A 19,025-nucleotide genomic window follows, 5' to 3' on the forward strand; every position below is an offset into this window, starting at 1 on the left:
GGAAAACTCACACTGTACTTCATTATATTTCACTGATTTATCCAGAATTTTAATTGTTTATGTAACTCTTTGTAACGTGATTGTCTCAGTAATATTTTCTGATATATAAAATGATTCGATAAATATCAGAATTAAATCACAGCTTGTTCTTCGAACAGTGACTGTAAAGAGATGACACTTTTGCTTTGTAATGAAAATCAATATAACCTGTTTAACTCTCAATAAATTTGTGGCGGTTTAAAACAAACTGGATTTAATTGATTATTTTTGGAACAAGGAGAGATTAAAGGTGTTTGCTCCATCCACTCCACACATCAATTCAGTTTTACATATCCATCTTGTCCAGTTTTTGCCCAACTCCCAAAAACATCCCAGTCAATGGACTGGTTCTGCTACATTATGACTAGCTATGAAGGAGTGTATGAATTTGTTTATTTATAGTGAGTTTCTGAGGACTGCTGTCCAATGCAGGGTGCATTTCTTCCAGAGCAGACTCTGGGCCCAGCACAAACCTGATTGGATGAAGTGCCTTCATATGATCCATGTCATTTTTAAATTACAGCGATTGAAGTGTTACAGATCATATGTAATGGCTTGCAATATTATTTAACATAATGAGAATTATATATTTCTGAATAACAAATAATAAATAGACATTCTACCTGTCAGTATTTTATTGCAAACTTGTGTTCTCTTCCACTGAATTTAATCTAAAATTATTTATTGGTCAGCAAGCATTTCAAAGAAAATCAAAAACCAAAATGCTGTTTGCATAATTATTCACCCCTCCAGGTTCTGGAAGATCCAGATGAAAGATATTGTCTTAACACGGACACAATTGACTTATAATTGGCCTTCACCTGTGAAATATTAAAATAGCTCCCATTGTCTGAACAAAATCCATCTCAGTTGAAGTGTCTTTGAAAAAACTATCAATCAGAAGTAAATGAGTGAAAATGAAAACGAAAAAGCATTCTCAGGAAGTTAAAGAGAAATACAACCCCGATTCCAAAAAAGTTGGGACAAAGTACAAATTGTAAATAAAAACGGAATGCAATGATGTGGAAGTTTCAAAATTCCATATTTTATTCAGAATAGAACATAGATGACATATCAAATGTTTAAAGTGAGAAAATGTATCATTTAAAAAGAAAAATTAGGTGATTTTAAATTTCATGACAACAACACATCTCAAAAAAGTTGGGACAAGACCATGTTTACCACTGTGAGACATCCCCTTTTCTCTTTACAACAGTCTGTAAACGTCTGGGGACTGAGGAGACAAGTTGCTCAAGTTTAGGGATAGGAATGTTAACCCATTCTTGTCTAATGTAGGATTCCAGTTGCTCAACTGTCTTAGGTCTTTTTTGTCATATCTTCTGTTTTATGATGCGCCAAATGTTTTCTATGGGTGAAAGATTTGGACTGCAGGCTAGCCAGCTCAGTACCCGGACCCTTCTTCTACGCAGCCATGATGCTGTCATTGATGCAGTATGTGGTTTGGCATTGTCATGCTGGAAAATGCAAGGTCTTCCCTGAAAGAGATGTCATCTGGATGGGAGCATATGTTGCTCTAGAACCTGGATATACCTTTCAGCATTGATGGTATCTTTCCAGATGTGTAAGCTGCCCATGCCACACGCACTAATGCAGCCCATACCATCAGAGATGCAGGCTTCTGAACTGAGTGCTGATAACAACTTGGGTCGTCCTTCTCCTCTTTAGTCCGAATGACAGGGCGTCCCTGATTTCCATAAAGAACTTCAAATTTTGATTTGTCTGACCACAGAACAGTTTTCCACTTTGCTACAGTCCATTTTAAATGAGCCTTGGCCCAGAGAAGACGTCTGCGCTTCTGGATCATGTTTAGATACGGCTTCTTCTTTGAACTATAGAGTTTTAGCTGACAACGGCAGATGGCACGGTGAATTGTGTTCACAGATAATGTTCTCTGGAAATATTCCTGAGCCCATTTTGTGATTTCCAGTACAGAAGCATGCCTGTATGTGATGCAGTGCTGTCTAAGGGCCCGAAGATCACGGGCACCCAGTAGGGTTTTCCGGCCTTGACCCTTACGCACAGAGATTCTTCCAGATTCTCTGAATCTTTTGATGATATTATGCACTGCAGATGATTATATGTTCAAACTCTTTGCAATTTTACACTGTCGAACTCTTTTCTGATATTGCTCCACTATTTGTCGGCGCAGAATTAGGGGGATTGGTGATCCTCTTCCCATCTTTACTTCTGAGAGCCGCTGCCACTCCAAGATGCTCTTTTTATACCCAGTCATGTTAATGACCTATTTCCAATTGACCTAATGAGTTGCAATTTGGTCCTCCAGCTGTTCCTTTTTTATACTTTTAACTTTTCCAGCCTCTTATTGCCCCTGTCCCAACTTTTTTGAGATGTGTTGCTGTCATGAAATTTCAAATGAGCCGATATTTGGCATGAAATTTCAAAATGTCTCACTTTCGACATTTGATATGTTGTCTATGTTCTATTGTGAATACAATATCAGTTTTTGAGATTTGTCAATTATTGCATTCCGTTTTTATTTACAATTTGTACTTTGTCCCAACTTTTTTGGAATCGGGGTTGTACTATAGAAGAGATTGAACACCCCAGTAAATCCTGTTGGCTCAATAGTGAGGAAGTAGAAACTACATCACACTACCCAAGTGTGATGGCCATCCCTCAAAACTCAGCATAAAAACATGACTGATTCAGGATGCCACAGCATGGCCAGCAGTCACTCTGACAAAGTACAGAGTACAGTGGCTGAGAGTGAAGTGTAGTTGCACCAGACAACCATTTTGGAAATGTAGGGGAAGATGGCTATCATGAAACCAGTCCTCAAGTAGATCCATATGAAAATACGACAGACCCAGGGTTGGTTGGTTGGTTATGTATGTCTGTATGTATTTGGGTCGACCACTCCTGGGGAGGGTAACAATAGTCTTGAATTTCCTCCATTTGGACACAATCTGTCTGACTGTGGATTGGTGGAGTCCAAACTCCTTAGAAATGATTTTGTAACCTTTTCCAGCCTGATGAGCATCAACAACGCTTTTTCTGAGGTCCTCAGAAATCTCCTTTGTTCGTCCCATGATACACTTCCACAAACCTGTGTTGTGAAGATCAGACTTTGATAGATCCCTGTTTTTTAAATAAAACAGGGTGCCCACTCACACCTGATTGTCAGCCGATTGATTGAAAACACCTGACTCTAATTTCACCTTTTTCCTTTTTTGTGATTTAAGCTGCCAGAATTACTAAATGGTCCTCATAAAAGTTGGAGCAGAGGTCTTCATTCCAGCCTCCAGTACTCACACAGTGACTCATTATCAGAAAACAGAGTGATTACAACTTACTGAATGAACAGTCAGAAGAAGATTCATGCTAGGGGTTTGCTAACTGATGAAGTATAGTAGTGCAAGTGTGAAACTGTCAGACAGGCGAATATTCACTCTGAAATGGATACAACTTTCCCGTAAGATTGCAGTTAGTTGTTAATTCCTTAAACTGAATAAACAGCAGAAGGACAGATTTATACAATGATGTCTGTGGGAATGGCCAGGGGAAACAGGGGAATGGCCCAAACCATGGACACAATCTCTCATTATCACCCTCCCCCAAATGGGCAACCTGCAATAATGTAACAACTATCGTACCATAAGCCTAATCAGTCACCCCAGCAAAGTACTACTGCGAATAATATTGAACAGACTAAAACCACAAGCCAAAAAAATAATAGCAGAAGAACAAGCAGGGTTCAGAAAGGGCAGGAGTACCACAGAACAGATATTCAACCTCAGAATCCTGTGTGAAAAATACATACAGCACACAGCAACAAGTGCACCAATGCAGCGTACTACAACGGGGCAATTGGAAATTGATTTCGCATGACAGTTGGCGTCTGCCAAGGTTGTTTGCTCTCACCCACACTCTTCAACATCTTTCTGAAAAGGATAATGACAGATGTGCTGGAAGATCACAAAGGAACAGTCAGCATCAGGGGCAGAACAATCAGCAATCTCCATTTTGCTGATGACATAGATGGCCTAGCAGGAGATGAGCAAGAGCTAACAAGCCATCAAGTTCATACAGCTTAGAGTTCAGTGCCGAGAAAACAAAAATTATGACCAACAACACAAAGGGTATCACTAGAGACATACAAGTTAAGGGACAGACACTTGAAACTATCAACTAATTTAGGTGCCATTGTTACAGATGAGGGGTCCAAACCCAAAGTTCTTTCTCGTATTGCCCAAGCCACTACAGCACTGACAAAACTAAAAGCAATCTGGCGGGACAAGAACATCACCATTGGCTCAAAAATAAGACTAATGCGCTCACTTGTCACCTCAATTTTCTTAGATGCCTGTGAAACATGGACATTTACAGCAGAACTACAAAGACGAATAAGTGCAATGGAAATGAGATGCTACAGGAAACTGCTAGGAATCTCATATATGGACCATGTCACAAACGAGAAAGTAAGGAGAAAGGTTACAGAAGCCATTGGCCCACGCAGAGACTTGATCACAACAGTCAAAAGAAGAAAACTAACATGGTTTGGCCATGTCAACAGAAGCTCTGGCCTAGCAAAAACAGTACTACAAGGAACAGTAAATGGCAGCAGAAAGAGGGGATGACAAAAGAAGCAATGGCAGGACAACGTAAAAGAATGGACAGGCCACGACTTTGTAGCAGCACAGAGGCTGGCTGAAAACAGGTCAAGGTAGAGGAAACTGGTTGCAAACTCATGGTGCCCCAACGACCCCAGGTTAAGGGATAGGTGAGGTGAGGTCTGTGGTGGCTGAATTAACACTTCCACTTGTTGTCTTGTTCACAAAGAAAGTATTTCATTTACTCATAAAATAAACAAACAAGAAACAGAATATTTACAAATATTTTTGTTGTTTTTATCTTACACTGAAAAATGTACAGATGAGTCCACTTTGATGTATATTATCTTTGCTTAGCATATGCTTTCTGAGAACCCAGCGCTTCATCGGAAGAAGAAAGTCTCCACTGTTCACAATGTCACCCAGCATACCGTACAAAAACAGAGAAATAAAGGCAAACTTCATGTTGTTTTTAATTAATTAATTAATTAATTAATCAATCAATCAATCAATAAATCAATCAATCAATCAATCAATTAATCAATCAATTTTTTGAATACACCTCACTTCCATTCTGGTATGCTTCAATAAGGTTAGCGTTGTTTCCTACCACAAATAGTGACCTTGTGGGCACAGGATTCCCAAAGTAAAATTCTGAATCATTATTCACAGTTGTTTTTCCATGAAAAAGTCTTTTATCTATGTCTTCATTTTGTGTGCCTCTAAGTTTGAATCCAATTTGTTGTTGTCATCCAGCATACAAGCTCTCCAGTATGCTAGTCAGGCAATGCTAGACATTTCTATACAGTGGTGTAGTCTACTTTTTTGCAGTGGGTATACTCAGTGCTTGCCATGCAACAACCCGTCTCGTCTCGTCTTCTTCCGCTTATCCAGGACCGGGTCGCGGAGGCAGCAGTCTAAGCATGGAAGCCCAAACTTCCCTCTCCCCAGACACCTCGGCCAGCTCCTCGGGAAGAACACCGAGGCGTTCCCAGGCCAGCTGAGAGACATAGTCCCTCCAGCGTGTCCTGGGTCTTCCCCGGGGCCTCCTCCCGGGGGGACATGCCTGGAACACCTCCCCAGGGAGGCGTCCAGGAGGCATCCGAAAAAGATGCCCGAGCCACCTCAGCTGGTTCCTCTCGATGTGGAGGAGCAGCGGCTCTACTCCGAGCTCCTCCCGAGTGACTGTGCTTCTCACCCTATCTCTAAGGGAGCGCCCAGCCACCCTGCGAAGGAAACTCATTTCAGCCGCTTGTATCCGCGATCTTGTTCTTTCTGTCATTACCCAAAGCTCATGACCATAGGTGAGAGTCGGAACGTAGATCGACCGGTAAATTGAGAGCTTCACCTTTTGGCTCAGCTCCTTCTTCACCACGACGGACCGGTAAAGCGACCGCATCACTGCGGAGGCTGCACCGATCCGCCTGTCGATCTCACGCTCCATCCTTCCCTCACTCGTGAACAAGATCCCGAGATACTTAAACTCCTCCACTTGAGGCAGGACTTCTCCACCAACCTGGAGAGGGCAAGCCACCCTTTTCCGGTCGAGAACCATGGCCTCGGACTTGGAGGTGCTGATTCTCATCCCAGCCGCTTCACACTCGACTGCAAACCGCCCCAGTGCATGCTGAAGGTCCTGGTTTGAAGAAGCCAACAGGACAACATCATCCGCAAAAAGCAGAGATGAAATCCTGTGGTTCCCAAACAGGATTCCTTTCGGCCCCTGGCTGCGCCTAGAAATTCTGTCCATAAAAATTATGAACAGAACCGGTGACAAAGGGCAGCCCTGTCGGAGTCCAACATGCACCGGGAACAGGTCTGACTTACTGCCGGCAATGCGAACCAGACTCCTGCTCCGTTCGTACAGGGACCGGACAGCCCTTAGCAAAGAGCCCCGAACCCCATACTCCCGAAGCACCCCCCACAGAATACCACGGGGGACACGGTCGAATGCCTTCTCCAGATCCACAAAGCACATGTGGACTGGTTGGGCAAACTCCCATGAACCCTCGAGCACCCTATGAAGGGTATAGAGCTGGTCCAGTGCAACAACCCCCCCTGGGAAAAAAAAATATACACACACACACACACACACACACACACACACACACACACACACGTGTGTTGTGGCTATACTGTTATACTTGTACTCATCCATCTTGTAACTGTCCGATAACCTGAAAGCAACACCTCATGAGCACCATCACTGCCTAATGCATAGTAATATGCATCTTGAAACTGGTTTTGTGTACAGATCTACTGTATGCAAAACAAATGTGGTTTAAATGTACAAAATTTATAAAATTTTGATTCACCGTTCAACTTAAGATAAGTGGGCTTTTCCATCATTGTTTTTTTATTTTTCATGTATCAAGAAAATTTGACATATTGACATGTAAATTAAACACATATCACACAATAATATATTAACATATTAAATGCATTTCTTATTTCTTATCTATTCAGCACATCAGCTTAAATGAACAAGAAAACATCCTAGATGTGCTAAAACAAATGTTTGCTTCAAAGAAGAAAAAATTAATTTAATTAACAAATACGCAATGCCCTTCAGTGTGTTAGTCCACAAGCCCTGCAAAAAAGGTCTACAGGACTTTCCAGGTGTTTTTATATTCTGGCATTTGAGGTCAGCATTGCCTCCTTGGTTGTGTTGCAGAGTGATGGCTGAGGACACTTCTGAAAACACTGAAATAGTGTCGTTTGTTTTCGTTTCATGATTTCGCAAGCTTGACTGAATGCTAGATAATGCCACGTGGTCTGTCATGACTGAATAAGCACTGTTGCTTTGCAACAAGTCAAAGGCAACAGGCATCAAACTACGTAGCTTCGTACGACCTGTATGCTTTCCCCTCTATTCTGACCTCATTTGACTGGCTACATACACAAGTGCAGACGGCTGGCTTGACTGACATAGCAACAGTTGCTATGGGGGGGCGGAGCTCCCGGAAGGGTCAATTCTCTGCTCTTGGATCAACTCGCAACACCTTGAGTGCTGAGTCGGGCTCTGTCAGCGTCTAATAAATGAAGCCCATAGGATTTGAACTGAATAGGCGCTTGTAGCGCTAAAGCGCGTTTGGTGGACACAGGCATCTAGGAATGGAACTGTGGAACATTCATCTGACAATGTTGACGTTGGTTTGGCCAGTTTAAATAACGAATATATTTTTCGGTAGGCGTATGCGCATACGCAAATCCAAGGGCGTAAAAACGGTGTTGATATTGGTGGGGACATAATTTGGCCAAGCGCCCCAGTGCGCCATGGTTGTCGCACGAAATGTGGCCTACACTGTACAAATGATTGGTTGTCCATTCCTTTGTGTTATTTTGATTTTTAGCACCAGGTACACTTAGTCTTAGACTTAGGCTAACATCTGCATGTATACGGGCAATACATTATCACACAGAGAAAGTGGACATTGAAGTTGCTGTGAATTTTGCTGTAGTGGATGACCTACCCAAAATACAACAACACAATCAATCAAAATTATGTGCTGCTGCTTCATTTTCACACAACTTTTACTATTTTCACACATTTGAAACATCATGTGCTTCCTTTTGAGTTACTGCAATTTCAGAATCTGGAAGTAATGTAGGTATGGGTGGTAGAAGTGTGAAGAGTTTTGGTAGTTGTAGTGCATTTTGCAAAAATGTTTATTCATTAAGTTGAAAGGGTTAAGTGACAATTGTTTCACATTTTATTGCAGAGGTTACATACATACATACGCATATACACATGCATATATACGCAAACAATGAGCAATAAAAAAGTAAATATAAGTAAACATTTAGCATTACCTACAAGCATTTATTAGTGTGTGTGTGTGTGTGTGTGTGTGTGTGTGAGTGAGAGAGAGAGAGATTGCAAACAGAAACTCCTTGCTGTTACAGTAAATATAAGTAAACATTTAGCATTACCTACAAGCATTTATTAGAGTCGAGCGCTTGGCAGAAGAAAACGTCACTGTCTGAAGAGATTCTCTAACAAGGCTATTTTGTTTTGAATAGCTTACCGTTGACTGGGTAAAATAATGTCTTATGTCCTCATTACGTTTTCTTTTATTGCCCGACATCACTGCCTGTGTGCTGTTTTGCTGTAGCAGCGAGCTGGATGCTGATTTTACCGCTTGCTACTGCTAACAGCCAATGACAACAAAAAAACCATAGCAACGTCAAGGCAACGGGAGGTGGGCCAATCAAAGCTTCATAAAGCTTTTTTACCTGCTGTCCCCACCAATAGTCAGCCATCTTTGAGAGGTCTGTTCACAACTGAAAATCAGCTGGAAGCGATACCGCGTTTGGTGTTTTTATTCAGCGTTTCCCGCATCGCAGCTTCTCCATTCAAAAATGGTATGGACATTTTAAACTCAGCTGAATATCGGTATGGACGCGTCCATACGCATTTTTACGCCCATGCGCAAATCACTGAGCTCTTCAGTGAGTATACGGAAATCGCTGAGCTTTTCCAGTGGGCATACAGCGTATACCTGCGTATCACGTAGACTACACCACTGTTTCTATATGTTACAATGCACTGTGTAGCGTTAGACTTTGGCCTGCTTTCAGGCTTTTCAGTCTCAGATAGCTACAGCAGCAGTCTATAAGTTCTTCCACATGTGAGCTTGTAGATAAAAGTGCAGAGCTCCCCCTTATCACTCTCGCAGAACTCAGAATAGGACAAACAATTGATATGGCAGTAAACAGTACTGTAATGGAGAAATAAGGTGTTCTATAATTGTGTGTGTGTGTGTCAGGCATATCTTCTCTGTTGGACACATGTATACCTCATCTCATGAGAACATCAATATTCTTTATTATTATTCGTCACATGCACACTTCAAGCACAGTGAAATTCATCCTCTGCATTTAACCTATCTGAAGCAGTGAACACACGCACACACCCAGAGCAGTGGGCAGCCACACCAAAGCGCCCAGGGAGCAGTCAGGGGTCAGGTACCTTGCTCAAGGGCACCTCAGCCCAAAGCTGCCCCACATCAACCTAACTGCATGTCTTTGGATTGTGGGGGAAACCGGAGCACCCGGAGGAAACCCACGCAGACACGGGGAGAACATGCAAACTCCACACAGAAAGGCCCTCGCCGGCCGCTGGGTTCGAACCCGGAACCTTTTTGCTGTGAGGTGACTGTGCTAACCACTACACCACCATGCCACCCATATAGATCATGCTATACATTGAAATACTAATGAGAAAAAAAAGCAAGCCTCAACATGATTGATGTATCCTCATTTCTATGCCTTTTTTGTCTGCCTTGATTGCACGGTCATCTTGGATGGTCCACCTGCTCTTATCCGATTAATATTCAATGTCATGCCCTTTCTTCTCTGTGCTTATTGTAACCATATTGAAGGAGTGTGCAGCACTACATCACACAGTTATGAATTTGATGTTTAGGGATCTGCTCCACTGAAAATCATTCACAAATAAAAAGATTTACTACTTACTCAGCAGCAGCTTGTGTAACAGTGTACCTGAATGCTGACAAAAAGCTAACAAGGGAGTAATTTCAAAAGATAAATGCAAATGCCATGTGGTGAAATTTACTCTGGAGGTCTGCAACTTGTCTGACTGTCTTTTTAGTGCTCCTTCTCGTTTTACTGCTTTCTTAAACTTCTCTGCAGTTAGAAGTGTTCTTGTAAGGTGCTGCTAACATGCATCTCACAGCTCATATACACAGTTCTGCACATGCTCAAATGCACACACTCACGCATACAAACATGCACACCCTCCAGAATCCTCACAATTAGCATTCTCTGGAAATAAAGGTGCAAACAAGGGACTCAAGGAGAGAAATGGGAGAAAATGAAGTGCGGATTCTGGAAAACAAGTGTAACAGTGTAAAAGAAAATCCCAAACCCTATTTCACAAGCTGAGAAATGGCTACATACGTGCATCACATGTGTAACAACTCCATCTGACTATGATAGTTCACTAGTATTCTGAAGATAAAATACTGCCTCCTACAGTGGCCAAATCTCAAACAATAGCACCAATAATTATATACTGATCTGAAAAAACATCAGAGTAATACCACGAATGGCCAAAAATACAGTGGTGTTGTACACAGGAGCAAAGCAGGTAAGAAGGTGTTTGAGCTTTTCTATGAGATGTTAAGAAATTTGCTAAAACAGTGCTATCATGGCCAACATTGCACTTGTCGATAAACAATCAGGTTTGCCACTGATTTATATATACACAAGTAGAAAGACACTTAATTTCACTGGTGAAAAAGGGGAACAAATAAGACAAGAGAGATGATAGAGAGTAAGCAGGCTGGCACTTGTAACTTTCTTTCCATTGCCAGATTAACGTTGTTATTTTCTCCGATGTATTTTTGTATCTTGTGGCAGGGGTACACTATAGTACTTGGCACCAAGATTGCTGGTAGAAAGAACACAACCATGTGGTCATTTACTTATTACACATGTGTATAAAATTGACTCCCCTGCATTTTACACGAGATCACAGAGCATGTTTAGAGGATCTGATGAGGAGAAAGATTGATACTCAAAAATAATACAGGGAATAAAGACAAAAAAGGCAAAAAAAAAACACTAGAAGAATCTGTTGAGAGAAGAAATGAAGGGCTGATAAAGGTCTTTCAGCCTGTAGAGAGAGAAAAAACCTAGAAAACTCCAACATGCGCATCAGACCATTCATGACCGTCACATTCTCCCTGATGGACTATTCTTTTCCACTTCGACCATTGTGGGGGGGGGGGGAACCCCTAAAGCATCCATTAATGGACAATGTGTCCTTGCTAACTGTAGCCTTGTCTCATCTGAAAAAGCAGTTTCTTTAAAGGGCACATCTTGGGTATATTTAGGAGCAAGATCAATGTAATTCTCTTATTTTATATTAAACTTTGGTCAAATATCTGTCATATTTTGCAATTTTTTTACCTTGAGCAATACCAGAAAAATTAAGTTGAAATCAAGCCATTTGAAGCGAATTGGTCCACCTCTGAAAAAACCTGGCATTTGGATTTCCCGGCAAACATTGATTTTCATGACATCACGTGTGGGACGCCTCCTTCTGAATCCTACGTCAGTGCTGGTTTGTTTATGAGAATACGACCTGGTGGTTTTCTGCAAATTTCTTCAATGTTATCACGTAATTATTAAAATGGTTAACAGATGTATCATAGGAGGGTGTAGCAACACCAATCATGATGGGATTAGTACTCATCATTTTCCAAAAGACCAGACAATGAGAGAGAAATGGGAACGCTTCGTGCGAGGCACCCGGAAAAACTGGCAACATGCAACAGACCACAGCATCATATGCGGGGCTCACTTCATAAAGCCTGACGACTTTGAAAACTATTTGCAGTGGGAAATGGGCTTCAAGAAGCAACTTGATCTGAAAAAAGACACAGTTCCATCTGTTAGAATGCCCAAAGCAACACCGTCTCCATCTGTGTCAGCGTCACCAAAGGAGACAGCCATGTTCATCTCCCCTGACAGAAGGCGAAGTGCTGCATCCACTGAGGCCCTCAAAGCCGAGGACCAAGCAGAGCCGAGAAAAAGACCAAGAAAATTGGCAATTCACAAGTTGACTGTTGCCAGGGTAAGAAATAAGAGAGACTATACTCTAAATTAGGTGTTCCTGTGGTACACGGATAATGTTATTTATTGACACATACAAAAGTAAACAACACGAAAGTGCTGGGCAATAATACACTTACTTCACATGTATCAAGGGATATGCGTGTCAGGGCTTGAGATCTTGGGACCTGTCAAACACATTATAATGTATATACAACCCTGCTTAGCCGAGTCCATGTGTGTAGCTTATGAAATATTTCTCCTACAGTAGCCAGTACTCTTCTAAATTAAGAAATATATAAATACATAATAGTAATTAAAAAAATATGATTTATGTAACAATAGATAGATGAGCAAAATCGCTAGCTGCTAAACTTGGTCTACACAGACTGCGCACTGAATTCATGCAGGATCTCTCTGCCGGCTGGCGGATCCGCACATGACGTCACGAATCTGGATCAATATGGCTCCAGACTCCCTTGGGATTTTTCCAGATGCATTTTGTTATTTTATTTTTTTTCTGCTGTAGACAGATGGCCTTGTGCAAAATTACCCTTCTGGATGAGTGTGTAAAGGGACATACTTTCGTATAAAAAAAACACTAAATTGGTCCAGGATATGCCCTTTAATGGCAAGATTTACAACTCTTCTTGCTGTTCATGTGTGTCTATAAGAGGACCATCAGGAGGCTCCATTGTACTTCTTCATCAGGGAGGATGAGAGAGAAGGATGGAGAAGGGACAGGAAAAGAGGACAGTACTATACGCGGGTGGTGGAGTGTTGGTGAGGCAGTGTGTTGTTGTGGCCAGTGGTGGAGGGGAAGGCGCTGAAGGCATGGAGATGCTGCATGCCTGCGATGCTGCTAGGTATCATGGTGATGGTGTTAGGAGTCATAAGAGGAACATTGTCTGGTGCCCGCCGTAGTGCCCGAGTGTAGTCTGGTGGACATGCTGGTCGCAGTGGCTCCACATCATGCTGCTCAGAGCGCTTCATCTGCAGAGACATGAGCTCCTCCTCTTGGCTGTGTGCCAGGTCATTGGCCAGCACACCATGCTGTGGAGATAGGCGGTGACGCTGTGTCTCATGCTGCCGGTCTCGTTTGTAGTAGAGTGCAGCAAATGCCAGGATATTGAGGAACAGCAGAGATGCTCCCACTGCCACTGTGACACTCAACTCAGTGGAGTAGTCACATGCGTCACTAGGAAATGGAGAAAAACGTGGCCTCTCTGAGCCCTCGGGATCTGGATCTGGAGGGAAGGTGGGGTCACGACTCTTCCAGTGTGGACGCCATGGGGGCAGGCAGGTGGTACTGGAGGTCATGAGTTCCTCGTGCAGGTTGTGTAGGTGAGGCACCAGCTCCAGCCAGAAGGCCACTTTATTGGCACGGTCGTTGTCATGAATACGTGGTTTCAGGTACTGCTTGTCCTTAGAGTTGAACTCCTCAAAGCGGTTTGGCTTTGTGTGGATGAATTTGGTCTCCTGGGGGACCGGCAGGTTAGGATCCCTGATGAAGAAAAAGTTAAATATCAGAATGTTTGTATCAGACAGTTAATTTGCATTTTAACCCATTTTTAGCTGACCTATAATTATACCAAATCAAAATGTACTATTTCTGATTAACTGGAGCATAAATGGATTAGAACAAATGTATAAATTCAGTTCCAAGGTTTCAAAACAACAGGAGAACATGAAGGTCTTCACCATCTACTAGTGCATCTCAAACAATTAGAACATCATGAAAAAGTTAATTCTTTTTCGTAATTTAATTCAAAAAGATAAACTTCCATATATTCTGTATTCATGACACCTAAAGTGAAATATTTCAAGCCTCTTTTTGTTTTAATTTTTATGATTATGGCTTATTGCTCATGAAAATCTGTCAGAGTGCAGGCACTAATGGATGTATGTGCAGGGGAGAGCGGAGAGCAAACTTGTAACGAAGCCAAATCGCAAAATGAGAAGCATAGTTAAAAGGCAGGCAAGGGTCAGTTGATCGGCAAACAGGGCAGTACAGAAGAGACAAGAAGCAGAGACAAAGAGAGACCGCGAGGGTCAGAATAACTAGAGTCAGTCAGAGATAGAAAGGCTTGGTATGGACTGGAAACCACAGAACGATACTTCACAATGAGGGGGAGTGAGAGTGAGGCTTAAGTAGTGTGGTTGATGAGTTGTGAATGAGCAACAGCTGAGTTCAATAAGCCAGTGACAGAAGGCACTTTGCTCTTTGGGCGTTGTAATCCTGAGTAGCCATGTTTGTAGTTTGGCTAGCGCTGTTGTTCTCAATGCCTTTACTGACAGAACCCCCTAGAGGAGCTCCCTCTGGGAGCTAAATTCTTCTGGGGGCACCCTCTTCCCCTAGGTGCAGGTTTGTCAGGGTGTTAGTTGCGTAGCAGAGTGTTTGAGTGAGTCCTGTGCATACTTGGCCCACGGAATGAATTGAGACCAATCCTCCTGGTTCCTCATATAGAAGATTCTTAGAAAGTATCCAACCTCTTGGTTGGCCCATTCCACTTGGTCGTTAGATTGGGGATGATAACCGGATGTGAAATTCACTGAAACTCCTAACCGTTCCATGAAACAGGTCCATAAACGTGAGATGAACTGGGGACCCCAGTCACTGACTATGTCCTCAAGGATGCCAAAGTACCTGAACACCTGTAGGAATAGCAATTCGGCTGTTTGGAGTGCCATGGGGATGTCAGGTAAAGGAATGAATTTCAGGGCTTTGGAAAATCTGTCAGTTGTCACCATGATGGTGGTGTTGCCTTGGGAGGGAGGGAGGTCTGTGATGAAATCGATGGCTAGATGGGACCAGGGTCTTTGAGGTACCAGGAAGGGACAAAGCTTACCAGCGGGAGGGGTTCGTGGGACTTTCACCTGGGCACACTCAGAGCAGGAGGCGATGAACTGGTTAATTTCAGTGAGCATGTTCTCTCACCAGTATTTGTTCCTAAGTATTTGATGAGTTTGTTGGCTACCAGGATGTCCCATGGCAGGAGATGTGTGAGCCCAGATGATGAGTCGCCCTCTGAGGTGTTTCGGGATGCAAAGGAGGCCAGGCGGAAGACTGATTGGGCTTGTCCGTAGTTGGGAGTTCTTTATCTCTTGATCCAGGTCCCAAGTGATGGATTGGATAAACCAGTTGGGTGAGAGAATGTGGTGCATTACGGGGTCATGATGTGACAAGTCAAAGGTATGAGACAAGGCGTCTGCCTTGGTGTTCTTTGACCCTGGGCCGAACGAGATCATGAAATTAAAGCGTGTGAAGAAGCGTGCCCATCTGACTTGGTGTGGGTTCAATCTTTTGGCCTTCTTGAGATATTCTAGGTTCTTATGGTCAGTTAGTATCACAAAGGGGTGTGTGGCTCCCTCCAGCCAGTGTCTCCACTCCTCGAGATTGAGTTTGATGGCGAGCAGTTCTCTGTTCCTGACGTCATAATTCCTCTCTGCAGAGGTGAGTTTCTTAGAGAAAAATGCCACTGGGTGAAGCTTGTGTCTCTTGCTGAAATGTTGGGACAAGACTCCTCCTCCTGTGTCAGAGGCCTCAACCGTGAATGGCTTGGTCGGGTCAGGGTGCTGTAGGACCAGGGCAGAGGTGAAAGTGTTCTTGAGACGATTAAAGGCTTCTTCTGCCGAAGGGTTCCAGTGGAGATGCTTAGGACCCTTCTTGAGCAGGGCCGGTTGGGGAGCAGCAATTGTGCTGAAGCCTCCAATAAAGCGATGGTAGAAGTTGGCAAAGCCTAAGAAATGTTGAAGCTCCTTTATGGATATGGGTATTGGCCAGGACGTGACCGCAGATAACTTAGAGGAATCCATGCTGACTCCTTCTGCACTTATGACATACCCCAAAAAGGAGATTCGATTCAAATGAAATTCACCCTTCTCTGCTTTCACGTAGAGGTGATTAGCTAGTAAATGTTGAAAGATGACTCTGAAATGTTCCAGATGATTCTTCTTGTCGGGAGAGTACATCAAGATATCATCAATAAACACTATCACAAACTTGCCTAGCATGTCCCATAGCACGTCACTGATAAGGCACTGGAACACGCTTGACACTGAAGAAAGGCGATAGGGCATTACTCTGTATTCAAAATGGCCAGCAGTCATGCTGAAGGTGGTCTTCCATTCACCACCCTTCTTGATTCTGATGAAGTTGTAGGCACTGCATCGGTCTAGCTTGGAGAAGATCTTAGCAGATCAAAGTTGTTCTAGGGCTGAGAGAACAAGAGGAAGAGAATAGAGATATTTGATGGAGACCTGGTTAAGTCCTCTATTGTCTATGCAGGGTCGGAGACCACCACTTCGCTTCTCCAAAGAGAAGAACTCTGCTGATGCTGGTGACTTAGATGTATGTATGTAACCCTGCTTAAAGGCTTCCTGGATGTACTCCTCCATGGCAGTGTTCCTTTTGACAAAGGGGATAAAGGCGACCACGTGGAGGTGATGTGCCTGGTAGAAAATCGATGGCACAATCATATGGCCGATGCAGTGGTAGCCCGCAGGCTTTCCTGTTGCTAAAGACTTCTCTAAGGTCTAGGCAACACTCGGGAACATTCTCCATGGAATCAGGCTGTGGACTCTGTAATGTTCATGATTCACAATGATGTTATGTTCATTGTTTAATTCAGTCCACAAGGGGGCGCTAGGTTTACTGTTTGGGGGTAAGCTAGAAAGGTGGGAAGCGGAAGGAGCGAGGAAAAAAAAGAAGTGGAAAGGCGGAAAAACAATCTGTAATGTGTTCGAGAGAGTGAAGTAAAGAAATATTCGTTTACAGAATTTCCTTTGTCTTAGTGTTTAATTCAAGAACTTTACACTGGCGATGAGGATACAAAAGATGAAACATGGCTGCAGCATTACCACCTTTCCCTAGTTTGGCGTAGATGAGGAACAAAATGCATCCATCTGATGGAAGAAGTGGCTGCAGAGGTTTGAAAACTTTCTAATTGCACTGGATATAAAGGATGATACACGGAAACGTGCAATGCTTTTGTATTATGCCGGAGAGAGAGTACAGGACATCTTTGACACACTCACAGACACCGGAGAGGCGAAGGACTACGAAAAAGCGACGAAAGCACTCAGTGAGTACTTCTCTCCTCAAATCAACATCGAGTACAAGACATACAAATTCAGACAGGCTAAACAACTAACAGGAGAAACACTTGACTCCTATCATGTGAGACTACAGCACTTAGCAGCAACCTGCAAATTTCCTGATATTGAGAGATCAAAACCATGATAATTCAGACGTGCATGAGCAATAAATTGCAGCGTCAAGCACTACAGAAACCAGAGCTGAAATTGAAGGAACTGCTGTTACTCGGCAGGACCATGGAACTTGCTGAAATCCAAGCATCAGGCATGGAACAAACACGACATGGAACAGCAGAACAATCACGAGACGACGTTATGGCTATAGAAATGAGAAGAGGGCAGGAAAAGAAAATATGCTACAACTGTTCTGGCCCCTTTCCTCACCGGGAGGGCACGGTGTGCCCAGTACGGGGAAAAACATGCAACGCGTGTGGGAAGCAAGGACATTTTAGCAAATGCTGTTGCTCTACGCATCCAACAAACAACACCAGAAGGAGACAGAGAGTGCACTACGTGCACACCGGTGAAGATGGCAACACCACACCTCAAGCAGCAGGCAATGCAGACACAGAGTCCTCTGAGGAGTATGTGTACACAGTTGGTCGATCAAAAACAAATCTCCCACATGCAAAAGTAAAAATTAGTGACTGCAATGTAAGAGTAATGCTTGATTCTGGGGCAACTGTGAATATCGTTGATGAAGCAACTTATCGAACACTGAGACATCAACCCCCACTCACCAAATGTACAGTTCCTATTTTTCCCTACGGTTCATGCAAACCCCTACCTACCTTAGGGAAATTTACTTCACTAATAGAATCCAAGTCAAAGTTCACAACTGCCACTTTCCATGTACTCCGAGGCAACAATGGTAGTTTACTTGGCTATGACACTGCCAGTCAATTGGGACTGATCAAAATTGCCAACACACTCCTTACGCCACAGAAATCAGTGCAACTCACAGAAACTTATCACCATACAAAGCCAAATACAGTGGAAGATCTCCTCACCGAGTATGCTGACCTTTTCCATGGGATAGGAAAATTAAAGGACTTTCAAGTCAAGCTACATATAAAGAAAGATGTTCCTCCAGTCACGCAACCTCACAGAAGAGTGCCATTTCATGTCAGGAAGCGAATTGAAGCCAAATTAGAACGGTTAGAGGCACTTGACATCATTGAGAAGGTGGACGGGCCCACTCCTTGGATTTCTCCCATTGTTCCTGTTCCTAAGCCAAAAGACCCAGAAGCAGTGCGCATTTGTGTAGATATGAGGATACCAAATCAAGCCATTGAACGAGAAAGACATATTACACCCATGGGCGCCGCCAGGGGGGGAAAGGTTAGAACAATTCTAGGGGCCCAGCACTGTCATGGGGCCCTTTAAGGGGCTGATAATATGCTTTTAATGATTTTAATAAGACTTTTGAAATAACAACAATGCAATATTCCATCTGGTAAAATGAGCTAATTGAACAAGGTTGTCTATTTCTTGAGTTCTTCAACATATTGTCATTTAACCCTCCCCCTTTTGCGAAATGGTACGGTCCAGTTCTGGTAGAAGCGCGATGCGTTAAATCTGTGTGCTGATCAGTGCAACGCTACTTGCTGCTGTGCCGCGGTGCAGCAGCCAGCCAGCAGTGGAGTGCGTACAGTCTATGATCGCTAAATATGAAGAGTGGCTGTCAAAAACGTGAAGAAAGGCAGCTGAAAGCTG

The sequence above is a fragment of the Neoarius graeffei genome, chromosome 1 (genome assembly GCF_027579695.1).
Source record: "Neoarius graeffei isolate fNeoGra1 chromosome 1, fNeoGra1.pri, whole genome shotgun sequence".
Lineage (NCBI taxonomy): Eukaryota > Metazoa > Chordata > Actinopteri > Siluriformes > Ariidae > Neoarius > Neoarius graeffei.